Source organism: Perissodus microlepis, chromosome 1, assembly GCF_051167445.1.
Source record: "Perissodus microlepis isolate ML-2025 ecotype Zambia chromosome 1, ASM5116744v1, whole genome shotgun sequence".
In the NCBI taxonomy this organism is placed as follows: Eukaryota; Metazoa; Chordata; class Actinopteri; order Cichliformes; family Cichlidae; genus Perissodus; species Perissodus microlepis.
This window is the reverse complement of record NC_140461.1, coordinates 7,346,621-7,366,281: the sequence shown is the minus strand read 5'-3', so window position 1 is coordinate 7,366,281 and position 19,661 is coordinate 7,346,621. Positions and strand designations below refer to the sequence as shown.

Here is a 19,661-nt window from a genome sequence, read left to right as displayed (position 1 = left end):
TTAGTCTTGTAATTTCAGCTTTAATTTTGAAAGAAAAAAAAAACTACTGTTTCTTCTGGATGTAACTTTTCACATTTATTCCGACATTTTGACTTTATTCTCAAAGCAATATTTCAGCTCCAGCCATATGTTTTATTTTCATAGCTATCACAATTTCAACTTTATTCTCAAAATAAAAATGAAAAGTCCTTCTCATATATTCCTTTCTTATTTATGACACAGACTTTGACGTAGTTTTCATTTTCAAGTTTTCCGAAGTAACTTTGAATGTGTTTTCATTCAGTGATCTAGTTATTAGTTCGGTGGTATGCGGTCCATGACACCTTGGTCCTAGTAGCGTGCAGGGTTCGTGTTCCTTTATTGTGAAAAGCACAGACGGGATGTTAATCTGATCTTTCCAGCTTCCTCCGTTTTTTCATTTCGACTCTGGGGACCGACCACGATACTTTTTCACAAACCCGGACAGTGACCGTTTCACAATATTAGTTCCCTCTCGAAGTAATTTTTGGGAAATCACTAAAGTTACTCAAGCCCCCCTCACGAGTTTACACTGACTTCCTCTTGTCTGAAAGTCTACTCCATGAAAAACAAACCACTGAGCTTTTAATAGTCCTCGTGCTGACTCCTCCCCATTGAGTTGTCCTGGGAAACACTAACAACTCTGAGAAAGTCAGTCTTGTTCCTTGAAGAGAACACTTTTGGTTTGAAAACCTGATCGCTGCGCAACTTTTCACTCTTTTTTTGAACATCCAAATACTGCGAGTTCACCAACAGTTGGATTATTATGTGTTCAGAACATTCTTTTTCATCTTCTTCACGTTGAGCTTCAAGTGCTGAAGGTAAGAGGACTCCTTTACAATGTAAACCCGTTATCAGCTGTACTATGAATGGAGCCCGGCGTGGCTTTGTACGTATCGGGGTTGTTTTACATTGAAAGAAGTTGTTAAATGGCTGCTGGGTGGGTTTATTAACATGTTGCTTGGTAGCCATGACATCTTCACTTAGAGCCTGTGGGGCCAAAAGCTAGAGCTTCTCACGTTTCTGCTAGCTTTAAAACGACGAAGACCAACATAGACGTGTAAAATGATACTGTTCAAAAGAAGCTAAAGTTTAGGAGGTAAAGAAGAAAGGCTTGTGACTTATGCAAGTATGCTTATATCACCACTCCGAAAGCTCTCATACTAGCATTAAATGTTGTGCTCATTAGATAATAGTATTTAGCATTGTATCATTTAAGGAGCCCTATTATTCTTTATATGTTGATTCTACTAAAGTAGCTTTGCATGATTTCAACTAACCCTTATCTTATACTAGGCCCCTCATTTCCACCACCCAGCTCGGTGACCTTCTTTTACCATGATTTCAGGCTGTTTTGTGCTTTGTGCAGTGTATAACCCCCACCAAGAGAATTTTAAACCAAATGTTCCTGGTGTCTGGGCTTGGTTAAAAAAGTCTTCAGGTGTATGTAGTTTAAATAGATCAAGTCATAAAATAGTCAAAGAGTAACTTTGCATGATTCAGAGTTCAAAGTAATCATTATTTATCTCATACTTGGCCTCAGTGTAGCTCTTTGGTTCGTGCGTTGCCAGAAAAGAAGCTGTTTTCCCTTCTTCTACAATTTTTTTTGTGATTGGCTGTCTGTTGCAAACAGAAAGTCTAAAAGCAGGTGGGTGGGTCTGCTACCTGCTTGAGTTATTTAAAAAATTAAGATATATCTCTCATCTCTTGCATCTGAGATGAATATTTTAAAAAGATCCCTTCTTGTTGACATGATACAGTTTTAAGGGTAGAAAAAACTGTCAGAAATCAGCCATTTAGAGCTTTTTTTGGCACATAGAGATTACTTGAATATACGTGCTGTGTTTAAAATAAGCATCCACCAATGTGCCACGCTAATACCACACAGCATGGTGGTAAGCACTGTTGCCTCATAGAAGAAGGTTCTGAGTTTGTATCCATCATCTAGTGACCATCTTCTCCTCATGGGTTCTCTTTGGGTTCTCTTTGGGTACTCTGGCTTCCTCCGACAGTCCAAAAACCTGGTAGTGATGTTAGTTCAATTGGTGATTCTAAACTGCCAAAAGGTGTGAATGTGAGTAAAAATGGTTGTCTGTATCTCTATTTTAGTACAGTGACAGAATGGCAACCTGTCCAAGGTGTACCCTGGCTCTTGCCCTTTTGCAGCTTGGCTAAGTAGCATGTCCCACTGCAACCCTGAACTGGATAAGTGCAATAAGATAGATAGATGGACTAGGAAAAGTATCATAGATTCAGTTAAAATGAGATAAGGAAATTAAGAACTAAACCAGCAATATCAGCTATTATTGTCTTACACAGATTTATCAGTAGTTATTAAATTTAAATGGTTATTTGATATGTGGCAATAAGAAAAGGAATCTATCTATCTATCTATCTATCTATCTATCTATCTATCTATCTGTGTGTGTGTGTGTGCGCGCGGGAATGATGGGAAATGATGTCATTACATAGTTTGTTTAGCATAGCATATTCTCCATTGTTTACAATAATCTCAGCACTGTCATTAAAAAGGAAGGTGAGCGTGAGTAACCATTCTCTGGTTCAAAGTACCATAGAGGAGAACAACCTGATTGCTTCAAGCTGATAGGAGGCCAATCGTAAGCACCTGGATGAATGTGTGCCATGAAAGTTAAGGTAGCTCTGGTAAGGTGTATCTATGTGCAAATGTAAAAAGAATCCGAAATGGATACATCCTCAACAGTGATGTCATAGTTGGTTCTCAAAAAAAGGCATTTAATTTAATAATTAGCTATATTTACACACACACACACACACACACACACACACACACACACACACACACACACACATATATATATATATATATATATATATATATATATATATATATGTATGTATATGTATGTATATGTATATATATATATATATATATATATATATATATATATATATATATATGTATGTATATGTATGTATATGTATATATATATATATATATATATATATATATATATATATATATATATATATATGTATGTATATGTATGTATATGTATATATATATATATATATATATATATATATATATATATATGTATGTATATGTATGTATATGTATGTATATATATATATATATATATATATATATGTCATTCTGAGAGAAATAAAATTGATTTGTATGATTACTTATTTTCACATGATTGACCTTTACCACTCTTAAGGATTTAATGAGGAACACTCAGATTACCCAGTTGTTATCAGGGTTTTTTATCTGCTCAAAGTTGGCCTTTTGGGGTGATTACACCTATTTTGGCTGTTTATTAAATTAAATTATCAAAATTTATATTAAATTATGTTAATTATTAAGTTAATAAAATGATCTTTAACCAAAAATAAATCAACTGGTTTCATTAAAAAAAAATTGTTGGATCTTTGGCACCATTTTTCTTTTGTTTTTTTGTATGAAGCCGAAACCCTGGTAACTGTCAATAATTATACTGACTCTGCACCTAATAACCCCCCACAAGCACAAAAACAAATTAAAGTCATTGTTGGGTTGGGCAGATACTTAAAATCTTTTCAGGGTTATTTTTTTCCCCATTAAGGAAGCCTACTTCCAAGAGCTGATTTTACTTCCTGGTTTGTTGGGAAGGTCTGCACACATGTAAGCAAAAGCAGTGGCCTACTAATTCACTTACACCCGCTTGACCTCACCCATTTGAACATGTTCAAAGGGCCAGGCACCAAGGCATGGCTGCTTTCTGGGTTCCCATGTTGTAACACACCCATAGCTTCGCTCTGAAGTCACAACACAAGCCTCATCTTCTTCACTTCCTGGTTAATTTGAGTTTATCCCACTGGCCTGGGTACAAGCAGTGAAGCCGATCAGTGGCTTGTTTAAAGAGAATCTTCTTATTCTCTTAAAAAGAGTCGGGTGCTAAATGTTTTACATTTTTCCAGTGTCTTTGAGGATTATCTCTGGCCTCAACATCAACACTAATCTGACAAGTGATTCTACGCTTTCTTAATACTCACGCTATCACCCAGTCTATAATAATGTTGGATCCTTGGATTCCACACTAGTGTTTCAACTTTAAATAAGCCCTAGTAATGGCAAGAGTAAAAGTGAGAACAGGTGACACTGCTCACATTTGTTGTCACTCCTTCATAGTGGAGTGACCCTGGTAATCTGACTTGTTTACAGAGATTTCCTGCTGTCATTGTTGACTTGGTAGAACTGGCTCTGTTATCTATCAAGCAGCCCACTCATCTATTTTGTATCGCTCCATGCATGCCTTTGACTGTGCAATTGTCCTGTAAAAATGAGTCAGCGCCAATGAATGTAGGCCAAGTATCCATCATCCCCATATTATATTCTTTGACCAAGAGAGAAAGAAGGAAATGGATCTGTTGCGACTTCCTTCTTGAAACCTCTTACACAGTGGGTGTGTCACATTTGCAGTAACACTTCACCTAGTTGATATGAACTTTTATGTTGCAAAAGGAAATTTCCAAGTTGATAAATATGAAGCAGATATATTGTAGAGATGTGAGATTGCAGTGCCTTAATTATTAGTACTTTGACAGCGAGTACAGAATAGCTTTATAAAGACTTTGAATCAGCCCTGCAAACTCACCTAGTTCATTAACTTAACACTTCTATACTTCAAATGTGCTTTGTACTTGTGTAATGTGTCAATGTGTTTGAATAATGTTAAACTGTTTTCTCAGTGTTTGAGCAGTTGCTTATCCTGTCAGGTGTTGGTCAAAGAAGTTTTCAGTTGCAGTAATTCAAAATCATCCAAAGTTTCACGACTGTTTGTGAATTTAATGGGAACCTGTTCATTTTCATCTTCCATATTGGTCTTTTTGAGGACACTCCTAGATAAGCTTTGTATGTTTTGCCATTTAAAATAATCCTTATTTCACTAATATTGGGCCTTGGTGTGGCCTCAGTTCTTCCACTGTATGAAGTAAGCAATTGCGGCCTCTCTCCCTTTAAGGGCACCCTCCCTTTAAACTAGCTTTGAACAGCAGGTCAGTTTAGCTTTGTGCACACATCCAGAGCTTTTTGACTGAAATGACTGGTAAGGATATTTGCTCTCATACATATTTGCTGTCATACAACTTTAAGAGTGGGAAAAAAACTATCTGAAACGTTGAGTGGAGTATGAAGCCTGAGCTTTTGGTGCAGAGATTACTTTGACAAACAGTTTCTTCATTATTTGAAACTTTGTGCATATTTTTAATGGGCATCTATAAATTTAAGAGAAAGCATAATAAGTCTCATTTAATATTTTACAAACATGTTTTTTCACTTTCCTTTGAAGATTTAGATGTGAAGATCAGTGTGAAATTCAAAACACTAACTTGAGATTTGCAAACCAGAATGAAATGTTAATATCGTGATTTTGTTAGAGTGGCACTTACTGGATATGTCGTCTTTTAAAAATGGTCTCAAACCATGTATTATATCCATCTTCAGATGATGGTATTAACAAACATGACAGAAAGTGAGTGCAACAGTAAACCGAGCTGCAGCTGAGCTCTTTCACTGCCAACACATTTTAAAAACCAGTACACATCATTCCACGTTTTTTTTTCCATAAGACACAAGCTATCAGGAGAGGACTGTGCAACTTTTCCACTAAACAAAAGCTTATTACTCTGGTCTCTGCGTCTTTCCCTGCAAAATTCAGGTTTATTTCTTAGGACGTCCTAGTTAGCGATATATGTTTAGCTCCGTTATGAGAGACAAATGAAAGAGGAGTTGGCCTCCCATTTTGAGTACTGTAAATTTCCATGAGGATCCTGCTGGCTCCAAGCAGAACCCTGTCAATTTCTCATCTTTACAAACCCCCTAATTTAATGATGATGGAGGATACGCACAGTGTGGGCCTTGTAATTACACTGTATTTGCTATAGAATGGAAGCATTAGAGGAAGTCTTACAGGTACTAGTTCATCATGTAGTGCTGTCTCAGGGATAAGTTTTGGTATGCCTGGGAGGGCGACTGCTGAATTCCCCACTGATATTCACAATAAAGCCTTGACTTAGTTTTTGTTAAGGCTGGAATCGCTGGAATCCTCTCAGCACGCCAAACAGCAGCCGCACTCATTGTTCCAAAACAGCAGCTATTTCCACAGCTTGTCCAAACTTTGTGCCCTGGAGCAGAGTTTATTTTCTTCTGGAAATTATTGAGAACACTTTGATGTTAATTGTTAATGTGCCTATGTTGATATCAAAATTTGACATCATGAAAAGTACCAGCTTTGTGACAAAATGCTAACTTTGATTTCTTAATGTTTGCTTATGATGAATTATTTACAACCCTCTCTCTGTTACCAACATGTGCAGCAGGATTTTATAATCCTGTAAACAAGTATAACCGTAGCAGTTTCTCCATTTGCATGCATTCTGCTAAACCCTCTGTTATTTACTTGTGTTTGATCAGATTAGCTCTTTTTAATGACACAGATGTCAGATAATTTAAATCACCTTGGGAATTGGTTAGAATAGCCTTTTATTAAAAACCTAACAATAAATATAACTCTGGGAATTTCTTTATTGAACAGAAATAAGCCTTTGTGTGCCAACACAACGGGAAGACAAACAGAACAAACAGAAGACAACATACAAAAACTGGATTGCCTGGATGGATGAGGAACAAAGCAGCTTGAATATTTACTAGTGGATTTAAAGGCATCTGGAGGAGGTCTTGTGTTTACATAGTGAAATCTGATTTCAGTATGCAGGTGATGTTTGGGAGCCGTACTTGAGAAACAAAGGTGTGCGAGATAGTCAAAAGGTTATGATGATCCTCAACTTCTGCTAATTTACTTGATTTACTTAAACTAGCTAACAGATTATAAAGCCTGCCAGGATACAAACCAACTAACATCACTGTTTGTTGTCTTCTGACCAGAAGTCATGAGATATATCTCTACAACACTTCTTTCTGAATGTTAGTCCGCTGCTTTTTTCTACCTCACAGTTAACATGTAGAAGTATAAATTTCAGCAGTTTTCTTTATTTGTAAGGTGTTACATGTGTTTTATTCTGAAAGTTCTGTCACTGCTAAACCAGTCCTGTGTCGTGTCTCCTTTGTGCTACTGTCGCACTGGAGAAAACGGTAGTTGAAGAATGAGGCACGACCACAATTATTGACCGTATTCAATAAACTTGTGATCTTGTTTCCTTTGAAGCACTTGATTCAAAAATAGGGAACAGGTCTGCGACTGCTCACGCTCAGTCGCCGTCTTCAAAGTGATTTTGGTGCATCAAGATGGAGGTAAAGTGGCAATAAGATGAAGTCTTAGTCAGCTATTGATTTGCAGTTGAATGGGATCAAATTGGCAATTACATGCAATCTGTTGGTTGTAATATGGTGATAAATGATGAATATGTGAAAATTGGAAGTCTGACATGGAAATTCACATGTACTACATAGACTTACATAGGTTTGAAAACATAAATTCGCTTGGCAAACGTGCTTTTAGGAACGTAACCAGAATGCAGTCATTCTCGTCTCAAGCAGGTTGCCATCGTATGACTGACTAGCTAATTGGCAGATTAGCTAATTCAGTGTTGTTGCACACTCCTGTCATCCTTCTGTAAGTGGACTTGAGTTTTAGGGCCAGTCCAATCAGAGCTGGTTCATGTGTCCTTCAAGCGGCAGCCACCCAGGCTGAAAAATGAAGCCAGGGAAGAAAAAAAAAACCCCAAATAACTTTAGCCTCTCTTATTCCCCACTTTATAGCAGTTGTAGCTTGGAGTGAACTCTCTTTATAATGCCATTCATCTGGAAGCTTCAGTTAGGAGTGTCGACTCTTGTTGGACAGGTGTCATGACAGAGGTGGCCATCATGTCTGCTAGCTACCTCACCTCCACCAAGTGTAGTCACTAAACTGGGTATTTCAGCAGTGTTTGCTGTTTGTAAAAGAAATAATGACTTTCTGCGAGGTGCAGATAGTCTAAGATATTTGTGGAAAATGTTTTGTGAAAATTCTATTATTTTGTTAGTTTTTTAGTCAATCGTACAGTTTATTGATGCAGGTTGCTAACCTAGCTCACTAGCATTAGCTAATAACTAGGAACGCCACCCTCTTGTCTAAGTTTGGTTTCTTGTAGTTTAATAACCAAAACGCTAAGATTCAGGTGCTCAGAAAAAATAGAAGAGGTCACGGTGGCTGCCTCCAACTTTCATACAGTCCATAGTTTCTGTAGATGGATCTGGATGATACTGAGGTTTTCCACACAAAGACCTGACCAGCATACAAGGAGGGGAAAGAGATGGAACGGTGTGGGGCTAGATTGTCTGTACCTAGAAAATAAAAATACCCTGTAGCTGAATTGGGCTGCAGCTAATGATTATTTTTGTTTTTGAATATGTTGTGACTTAAATAGTTATATTTTGTAAAAATGTCAAATCTGTTCAACAGTGAAAGCTCCCCCCCAAATTTTCTGTAATTTTTTTAAAATGATTGAAAAACTAAATATTCTTATATGTGAGAACCTGGAACCAATTGACTTGTTTTGAACCAAACTTAGCAGATAAATCAAGTCATAAACCATTTTTCTGATGAATGCACACTTGATTTATAAATGTGACTGCAGGACTTTTAATGTACCAAGCCACTGTTGCCATTGATTACTTCTGATTACTTTTCCACCAGATGAAATCAGTTTAGAGTGTGTTTACTATCTATTCTTTTCTGGTTCAATATCAGGATATACATTAATATATATAAATCATCTCAACATTTAAGTGATCTGAATACCCAAACATGTTGCCATAAGTAGAACTTGTGTATCTGCACATGCTCAAAACTGCAGCATTGCTAAAAAAAGAGTACGCTTGCAGTTATGCCACTGCAGTTGCAGCATACACCTGACCTGTAGTCTGTTGGCTCCGCCTGTGCCCTGTGACATCAGGGCTTTGATCAGCCTACTGTCTGTGTTAGCACAAAGCCATATTTAGCTCAGTGTAATCAGTGTGGTGAGAGCTTGCATGCCTACTGAGAATACCTGCCTAGTATAAACACACCTGCTCTCTCTGATGGACTTAAAATTAATTTAATGATCACCTGAAGGAGTCTGCTCACAGCCGGTGTCGTCAAATAAACTGTGGGTAAGGTTTCCATTGATGCCTTCATGTGCGTCTTAGTTGGCTGAGACAAAAGCTTTGAAAGTTGATTCTCAGTGTGATGTGACAGAATTATAAGAGCAATTCAACAAACAGCTTTTATGTTGTAGGCGGTGATGATGACTAAATAAAAGCATTGCCATGTGTGAAGCGGCACACTGAATTTGCAGGTTGTCTTTCTCGTGTTTGTTTTGATGCAATTCCCTGGGGCAAAGTCTGTGATGCACCTAGCAATGTCTGCCTCCCTGATAATGCATTCAATAACAACTAATATGACCGCTGTTAAAGTTGTAATTGGGCTCTCCTCATGGGAATTTACATATTTATCTCAACACACGTTTCCTTGAAAGCCATTTTTAAAGCTGCAAATTAATACATTCTATAGGGCATCATTAAACTGGTAGGAATACTGTGAAAGATGTGCTTTGAGACAGAATATGGAAGCTTCACTTCTTTATTTTCCAAAATCTTCCTGTAATTGGTGAAAACAGGGTTCTGACGGCTTTCTCATTTACATTATTGTTCTAAATGGTTTACTCTTCAGTTTCTTTTTTAGTTGTCTCCTAGTTTGATCACATGGCAGGCATGATCCGTTTTGGAGTGGATGTCATTTATTTCTCATAATGCAACTTAAAAGTGTCTTGTGTAGAAACTTGCATGCCCCACTGGGAATTCAGTTCCCCAAACAAACTGCAGTAGCTGTAGATTCCTATTTTAAAACCATTTCTAAAGAAGTGGTGAAACGGTTGACAGCTACTTGTTATCTGAATTGTGGAACTCACCGAAATGATCCAAGAGAGGTCAGGAGTGTAAACACACACAAACACATGCATATTTGGGAGCAATTTAGAGGGTCTGATTGACAGAACTTGCATGTCTTAACTTGACTGAGAGAGTACCAAACCTTAGGTTCAGGCCAATACTGTCTAATGCTAACACTAACCAAAAAGCTGCTGTGCTATCAAAGAATTAAGTATTTACATACATTAATTTCACATGTAACTTTGGTACTTTATGTAGCAGTTACCTAACAATGTGCATCAGTCTTGCTGTAGACGTAATATTAATCTGATCATGCCTGCTGTGAAGCTGGGGTTAGCGTTGCTCAGGATTCTCTTGGCTAAACCTCTTACCTCCCAAATGAGACTAACCAGCACTTTCCTTTTCTAAAACTTTGCTTTCTCCCCATCTTTCTGTGTGCTTTTTGCCCTCTGTTTTGTACTCCGTAGTAGTTTGTTTTGTAACTAACACTGTGGTCCCATGAAATGTCAGATGATCATTTTGAGAGATTTTGTGCAATGCTCACCCATCGCCTGCCAGTGAATGGATTGTGCATTTGGAATCCTGCTGAATTTATTGCATAAAAGCTTTCTTGTTCATTTTCAATAGATTTTTTTCATGTAGTCCTGAGAGAATTTAAACTTCCTAATAAATATAAATCATCTAGGTGTCAGGGAAGAATCAAATAGACAGATTTTCCATCGTGTGGAAACAGAAGCGAAGGGATGGCTTTAAACCTAAGGAGGAGAGTTGGTGAAGGCCTGGGCCCTGATTACAGGCTGGCCCCCAGTGTGCCTCACAATAAGATAATGCTATCTGGGCTCACAGGTATTTGGTTTCAGTGGAGAGGGTAATAACTGTCACCACGCACTGAGGAGACCTTTCATACCCCGGCCTTGTGTTGTCAGCCAGCATTTGTGTGCTGTCTCTGCACAGAGGCAGCTTTTGTGAGGCAGGGTGAGGTCGCGTCACCACCGCGGTCTCATATCTGTTCATAGAGACAATAGCCCGGTTTGATTAAATCAAACAGCCGTGACTACCTAAGTGGTAGTCAACATGGTGTGTCGAAGTAACTGTGGTGGGGTTGTTGAGGAGGTGACGTAGCCCTGACTAATTTAGCAGTGCTTCAGAGGAGCAGGGCTGATAGTGAACCGTAAAAAGAACCAGACAAGGGTGCAGCGTAAAGCAGGTGCTCTCTCTCAGCAATGGTCATGTTGTAGCAGTAGGTCAGTAACTAGCGGTTAACCAGGGAGAGAGAATGTGAGAGGTTAAACAAACCTCTGGGTTAAACATCAAACCCAGCTGAGCCATGCTTTAATCCTCCTCCAGTGTGGCACAGCTCTATTCATGCAGAAAACTCTCAACGGGCCCAAATGTTCCAGTGAATTCTTCATGAATTTGACTGATATCATCGTCTAGAGTTTTAGAGGCCTTGTGAGTCAGATATTGTTCGTGTTTGGAATGAAACATTTGTTTGGACAAACTGCTTGAACTCCTTCATCCTTAAAAGGCCTAGTATTTAAACAGCAACTTTAACGTGTAAACTCTGATTCAATATTCATTCAGAGCACGTTCATTTCTAAGTCTTAACAAAGCGTTTGACGTGGGGATCAAGGACATTTAATGCCTGTGTTTCGTGAGACTTTAAAACCAGCCTGAAAGCTGTCTCTCTGGCACTCTTCTATGCCATTTGGTGGAGGCTTTCTTTCAAAGCCTCTTACTGTACCTTGAGGCCTTACACTAAAGCAAGCGTGACTTGAGCTGTGAACCTGTAAACTTTCTCCTAGTGTCAGTGATCTTAGTTTGCCTCGCAAAAATCCCAAGTATCACATACCTGAACTGATGACTTGGTGGTGCTAGTTTCAGTCATTGTGCAAATGTACTGTTTATAAGATTGGGGAAACCTGCATTCAGCTGAGAACGAAGAAGTCACTTGGATGAGTGACGAAACGTTCTCCCCACTGAGAACGCTACGTCCAGATGAACAGAATGAACCTTTTGGGATTTCCTTACCCGGATGATTGAGCATGCATCGAGACAAAAATCCCAAGTAGATGCTTTTAAGGGATGGTTTCTGTGTTTTAAAACTATACATATGTGTGTGTGTGTGTGTGTGTGTGTTTAAAGCAAAAAACACCAAAAGGGCAGAAAGGATAAAGTATCCAGGCCAGGTTGTCCTCATCTCCTTTGTATTATAGGTGAGGCACAAACTCATTTTTGCTCCTCCCTGAGACTTTTCTATGTTGTCATCATGGAACCTGGGTGTTGGGTGACACCTCAGGGCTATATTGGGCTTCTGTCCCTCTTTAGAGTACCTCCATGTCCTTGATGGCAGCTCCCTCTGCACAGCCATATTCAAAAAGCTGTGTGAAGAAGCAGCCGCAGGTAACTATTGCCCCTATAACAAGGATCCTCATTGACATTCTTCAAGTTAATTAATGGCCAATGGGAGGTTTTTGGCCTAGAAAGGCTGCTGTATGAAGTTTTAAGGCTATTAAATGCTAATGCAAAGGTATACATGTCTGTCATGTCCAGTGGTCTGACCTGTTTTCTGCACCAGAGTGTGCATGTTGCTGTTTTGGGATTAGTATCCAGGAAAGGTTTGTTGTGTCTTTTGCATTTTGTAACATCACAGGTAAAGATACAGACTCAGGAAGAGGCCAATACAACCAAATTTGATCTGCTTAATGACATTTGTTAAACGAGGCAGCATTTGCTAAATATTTCGAAATTAGTGGTTTTAAGAGGCAAACCGCTTCTCTTCAAGCCTGCTGGCTTTGATGATGCTTTAAATGTTGACCATAATTCTTTAAAAGTCATTACAATTAAAAACATTAATAAAATCTCATACAAACTTTTTTCTTTTTTTTGTCCAGTGAATACAGCAGCACTGTAAACATGTTCTGAACTTTATGTCTAATTCAGTTTTATGAATAAGATTATAGGTCACTAGACTGCGGCGGGATAATAACTCTGTAAATGATGAGCAGTGCTTCTCTGAGAATGGGCACGTAGATCATACTTGTGGGGTGGGGCTAGGTCAACGCCTTAGGATAATCCATGAAACCACAATGTCTTTATTTCCTGAAGCGTTTTGTTTTTGAAATGCTCTGCCAGTGTTGATACAGCCTATATTCTTGTAGTCCTACAGGAATTCTCAGAGAGAGATGGAAAAGATTGTATTTATGATTGCATTTAGCTCTACTTTTGACCCGCGCATTTCAGAAGGTGCAACTTTAATTTCAAAGATAAACTGTCTCTGTTTCTGGTTTTTTGCTTCACTTCTAACACTTTCATTTCCTGTTGGCAAGTAGTTGGTGAGTTTTTGTAGACAACTTAGCCTTACATGCAAACTGCAGGTAACCATAGTGATCTGCTAGTGATAAAAGTAATTGCAATGAGATTGTTGGTGTAGCACTGTCAGTAATCATTCAGTCAGTGAGGAATACATATTTTTGCCTAGTGGGGTCATCAACATTCCCTAGGCCTGTGTCAATGGGCTTTTACATGTTTCTACATGTTCATCCAATCAATAGTAATCTCAGGCATTTTGAAACAAACAAAAAAAATCCTTTAAAAATCTTGAAATATAAAGATAAAAAATGTAAAGGTTGCACATACATGCATGCTTGTTTCTACTTTGATCCAGGACCAACTAAAGCACAATAAAAAGTAGCATGTTATAATTTCTTCCACATATTCTTTTCTATTCACTACCCTAGCTGGCCACTGCATTATGTAGACATGTCTACAAAGCTCTGCACAGCACCTGTGGACTACCAACATAATGCCACTCCAGTTTAAAGTACAGAGTAAAACCAAGAGATTAAAAAAGAAAACAGCTTGATTATTTCACAACTTAAAATTTTAGTTGGGTTTGTGTAGTTCTACTCTTTGTTATTCCAGGTTTTTGAACATGTGTCAGAATGCATCTCAAAAACTAGACACTATAACAACTTCCTTCTCTGTCGGAAGCTCTTCTGGGATACTGAGTCATGATTGTTTGAGCCAGATGTAATGGATGTGATGATGCAGGCCGGGATGTCCAAAGATGACATTAAAATTAAACTAGTCATTTTGTGATATTTACCTTCTTTGGCTACATTTTTCCTCAGGGACAATCACTTGTATGGCAGCCCCGTAAGAATGAGGCTCTTTAATCAGCTAATAAACAGTCATTATGTGTCTTGTGCACATGGCTATGTTGGGGAATCCTCAGCTGATTATCAGGAAGGGTGTAGGAGACGGTCCGATTAATGAGTTGGGAAGCTAATCCTGTTCATCCTCCCATTCACTCTGCAGTCACATGGCTATTATGGCTTATTTTGATAGCCATGGGATCAGCGGAAGCCATAACAGGTCCATTCAGCACCCCTGACTCGTCACATCGCTGCCCCGATAACAGCATTCAGGGGCCTTTGTCTCTTGATTCATTGGTCCATTTGTGACGGCTGTGCACTTGAACGTGGCTCATGCCCTGCCTCTGTGCAGCCTTTCAGCTACAGAGGGAAAAAAAATCTGTTTTAGTAGCAATTCAAAGGCAGTTTCTGCTGTAAAAGAGACTCTTAAGCAGCTTGGCCAAAGGCTGGCTGCACCCAGTGCTTTAGGTGGAGTTAATGGGTTGTGTCATCTCTATAAGCAGGTGTCGGGTGGCCATAGGGCAAGCTTAGGGGATGTCATTTCTCAAGGTTCTTCTGTTACCAGAGAAAGGGTTTGCTTTATACACTATTTTTTCCCCAGAGTTTTCTTTCACTGAATATTTTCTTTTTCTTTTGTGGTATGATTTGGTGCAGTTTTGAGTCAACAATTTTTTCTCAATATCTGATTGCACAGGCAAAATAATGTTTTGTTTAGGCTCATTTCTGTCTAAATGAAGCAAAGCTCTAACGTAATATTTACTCCTGCTTAGTTTCACACTTGGAAATGACACAGTTGTTCTTGTTGTTTTTTAATCTACCGGTAATTAAAACAACATCAAGCAGTATTTGTTTTGTCAGGTTTTAGCATTATTAAGGATGAAATCTGTATGTGCACTCTGTAACTTGACCCAGAACTCCAGGTATTATTCACAGCAGCATACTGTCTTGCTGCAGTAAATTGCCTGGAACTTGTTTACCTCTCAGCAGCCCTATGCGATGCAGAAATCAATGCATTCAGTGTGAACCTTTTTTGTAATTTCCTGCACCAGAAATGACCCACAGATGTAGCTATTTAAGAAGTCCCCTGTGTTCTCTCTCTGAATGACTGTTGCTGGCCAAGAGGAACTGTTAGACCAGATGAACTGTCACACCCACTATATTGTATGACCACGAGGTCAGCAGAAGAAAGCAGATCAATGGCAATCTGATGAACTGATACCAGACATGCATTCAGTAATATTTTTATACTTTATTACATTTAATCAAGCGACTCCCTATCCTCCCTGTGAAAGGGCTTCCTGGGGTCATAAATACATAGAGAATTGTTAGTTCATTGTTTTGGTTTGATTTACTGTTATTGTCTGAATCCCACCTCTATTAAGAACCCTGGGGAAAAAAAGGAGCGAGTGGACAAAGCTCAGAGAAACCTGATTGTTCCTGGACCTGTAGCACAAAATGTCAAATAAGAGCCAAAGTAAACTGGTGCTAGATAAAGGTGCAAATATTTTCTCAGGAGTTTGTCAAGATACCAAACAATTGTGATAAGGTGAATAAAGAATATTGCCTGTGCAGATGATGTAATCTGAAATTTGTATCCCAGTTTTTCCTTTGCATCAATACTGTATTCTGTTATGGTATTTAAACATTAAATGGATACCTCACTCTGAACACATTTTAAAAATAATTTAGATCTCACTCTTTTGTGTTTTCTTTGTGAAAAGAAACTAAACCATGAGGAAAACCTACAGGTTTTCTGATGCAAACACCTGCAGTTTGCATCAGAGTACGCAAACTGCAGGTGTGAAAATGCAATAAGGCTCCAGGTCTGTCGGTGAGGATAGTGGTCCCTGTGTTTGTGAGAGGCAGCCAATCAGGAAGAAGCTGTCTTAAGGCGAAAGGAGCTAAAACAGCTTGTTTCAGTGGATGGTCATCTGCATGTCATCTGGCATACCAGAAACACATAAGCCATACAATGGATATTAACTCTAATCTAGTATTTCTTCAATGTGGTGTTTTTACTCTACCTTAAGCAAAAACTGGGTACTTTTTGTACTTAAAGTTCTGAGTTTAGCTACGACTTTGAATATAGTAACTAACCAGTGGAGTGTAGCCTGTGTGCTAAATGCAGGTTGTTACCATCTGTGAGTTCTGTAAGCCCCTGACAGGCTGTGCTTCCATCAACCTGTTCAGAATTTGTTTAATCTTTCCTCTTGATGTTTTGTTTTGAGATATAAATACAGGCAAACTAACCCACTGTTTATAACCATTAGTTTCAAGGCCAAGCCTTCACTGTTCTTCAGGACAGATCATGTTATCCAAAAGTCCTTAAAGGTGAACGCTTTTGTTAATAAAGGTAATCAGTGGGAGGGACTATCATTTAACAGTTTATTTAAAACCTAAGTGTGTGTGTGCCTGAGTGTGTGTGTTTCTCAAAGTAATGGCAGTGTTGTAAATCTGTTATGGCAGAGTATGATATCAGCATATCTCCCACCTTTGGTCTGGTGACATGTAACTTATTTCTTGGAAATTATTTACAAACATGCTAACCGACAAGTATTAGTTAGTTGCATTAACTAGTGGGTTTGTGTTTCTGTGTGTGTGCTGCCTGTTAGTCATGAAGCTGAAGTTAGTTGCTGTGACAAGATGAAAAATCACCCAAGAGGAAGTTCTGGAGGTCTGGTGTAATATTAAAGGCCCCTCCATGAACTCTAGGCAGACGGTGGAGCAATTACATCCTGAGATGATGCAGTAGATCTTTGTCAATTTCCTTTTATTTGGTGTGCACAGCTCTACATTATATCAGGAATAAAGAACTCAAAAACAGAAGTGACCAGAGTATGGAATGAGGTGGATGGCCATATCATTACCCAGCGTTTACCTTGGCTTTTTTTTCAAAAGGGAAATGGCCAAAGTGCATTTAGATAGTGTGTTTCAAGTGTGCTTAACTTTTGTACTCCGATTACTCACTTGTTTTATTTTCTCTCTTAACTAAATATTTGTAAGCTTGAACTGTTTTACTAGTTTACTGCTGCTTAATGCACTCTCGCTCTAAACAGACGAACGGCCACTTATTCTGTTTGTTGTTGAGATCTGTAGATGTTAAAGATTGATTTAAAACAAAACAAGAGCTTAACAAGAGCTTTTTCTTAGAAAGGAACATTTACCATAACTGGCTGGCAAAATCAGGGTGTCACAAGGACTTTTGGCCCCCTTAATGAATTTGAAGAAGTGAGCAGAATAAGCTGCTGTGTGCAGCTGCCAGGTGTGAAGGCGTCGCAAATGTAAAGCACGGCACAGCTGATAAAGGGCGCACAAACCTGCATTTGGATGAGTAAGTGTTATCATCTCTGTCCTCAGTAGTGAAAAATGTGAATGTAGCACAGCCTCTGCTTCCAACCAGATATTGTTGTGTTGTGCACTGAGTTAAGTCAGCGGTTACTTAGATATCACATTAGCAAAATAACAAGGACCCACTGGCTGCACAAGTCAATAAAGCTGTCAGTCTGCCGTGTTGAAACGTCCTTGAGTAAAGGCTCCTACCCATGTCTTGCCTGGAGTAGTTATAAAAAGAGCACTAGGAGACGACAAATGTTCCAAATATCAAAATATAAAAGAAGCAGTGGGACTGTTGAGGACATTACGTGAGAGTGTTATCAGTCAAAGTTGTGCATGTGGTGAGTGAGGAAGCTGGTCTCTGGCCCAGTGCACTTAAGGCAAGAGGATTAGGCTCCAGAGTATTATTAGAGCTACTGATTATCCCCTTACCTGATCTGCCTAATTCTAGTTCAAGCCTATTTATTTAGCAGAAAATGTGGAAAAAAGTTTGGTTTGGGCTACAGAAAGTAAATTGGTCTCGCTGCACTTGAGCGCTCTGTTGAGTCCAGCATAGACTCCTTTGGAGTTCTCTGCTGAACTCATTAGGTCTTGGCCTTTTTTGACGCTGCCTCCCCCGCTGTGAGGTTCATGTGATTAATGCACTGCTGACCACTGCAGGCCAGCAGCAAGGACTTGTTTTAGTGCCAAAGAACAGCAAACAAAAGAGAAAATTTTCTCTGCAAATAACCAAGGAGAGTGGTCTCAAAAGTGACCAGTCCCTTGACTCATTGATGAACACAAGCAGCCCAATAGCTCCACAAGAAAGTTCAACACAAAGGTTTCAAATCCATTCATCCTCAAGTCTAAAGCTGTTATGCATTTGTTTGGATGTAATTACACACCCACTGCCTCTGACCTTGCGCCCAGAGAAAGGCTTTGAGGCCCGCATCCTCGAGTGGGAGTGAGGAATCAAATGTGAACATAAGCTGATAAGTCCTGCTAACTGATCATACAAATCCTTGTAAAAGAACTAAAAGTCAAAATATATTGGTGGTTTACTTTTCTTGCTTTATTTTTTTTTTAGTGAGGGACTAATCAGTGATAAGAGGAGGCAGGAACCCACGTGTGATCCAGTGTGTGTCTGTTCTGTACTCTTAACCTCCCACCGAGTATTGGGACAACCGCCAGAGCCAAGCTTAACTGCCACCTTGTCCACAGCAATGTTCTGAAGAGCTGCTGTACATGCTTCCTGTTCCAGTATCCAGACTATTTCAGTTAGCAAGCATCAGTAGGATAGAGTAGTCCCAGTGGCAGTTTGCCAGCATTTTCCAAAGTACTGCAAAATATGTATAGGGTTTAATGTTCTAGCTACGAAGGTCTTTTCTGTATAAAGTAATTTTTGACACCCCAAAGAGATTTTAACCAAATAAATAAATAAATAAATAACCAGTACTGGAGTTATTTTTTAGCCAGTTTTATAAATTGGGATTTTATTTAATCAGGCATATATATTACACATGTATTCCCTGTAGCCCGTGTTCTCTATTAATAATGAATGCCTGTACTGTGCAAAAGGAGGGCCTAAGGAAGGAAAGGGTCTTACACATTAATATCATTTTTTTTCATTTTTTTCAGATATATAATATTCTAATGTTTTGGGAAATAAAGTGTTTATTCCATATTGCATTTTTTTGGCTTTTTCAAAAGTAAGCAATGTCAATGTAACAAATTTGTCAATAATTAATTTTCAGTATGATTTTCTGTATATGTATTTGTCTGACACAGACTTAAAGGATTTTCTAAAAGGGTAATAAACAAAACCCCACTAAGCTTACATGTCGTAATCTCCATTATTTAATTATCTTCTGTCCCTTTTGAACTGTGCGGCAAGCTCTGGAGCTGTGACTGATACATTATCAATTCATTAAGTTGTTATGGCTGACATGTTAGAAAATATTTGCTTATTTATACAACCAGTGAGCATGGAGGAGTAAAGGCATTCATGTGAAGTTGAGTTTCTGGCCACCTGATGAATCATTTGTTTGGTATTTGCCAATACCCTAGGGAAATATCAGGCTTTTTAAAAGCTAAAGGCCTCCATTATATGTTTACACAAGCTCACACCTACCTTTGTCTGGGCAGGCAGCGTATAGTTCTTCCTCAGAGCAGTTTCTCATTTGGACTAAATTACTCTATAAAGTGAAAGATGTCGCTTGTACTGATGAACCCTCAGAGGATAATTACCAGCTGCAGCAAGGAGGCGTTTTCAATGCGTGCCTGTC

General features: G+C 38.7%; 1 protein-coding gene across 5 annotated transcripts in view; it reads left to right on the top strand.

Moving 5' to 3' along the window:
- Nucleotides 1–432: 432 nt before the first annotated feature.
- The window catches only part of akap13a (A-kinase anchoring protein 13a), a 120,770-nt gene continuing 101,541 nt past the window's right edge, over nt 433–19,661 (top strand). For 4 of the 5 annotated variants that reach the window (XM_084928366.1, XM_084928375.1, XM_084928359.1 and 1 more), the window contains exon 1: nt 433–839. The gene's annotated coding sequence lies outside the window, so the exon portion shown is untranslated. Of the gene's footprint in view, nt 840–8,162; nt 9,131–19,661 lie in introns of those variants that run through there. The other variant, XM_084928350.1, reaches the window with a different exon arrangement.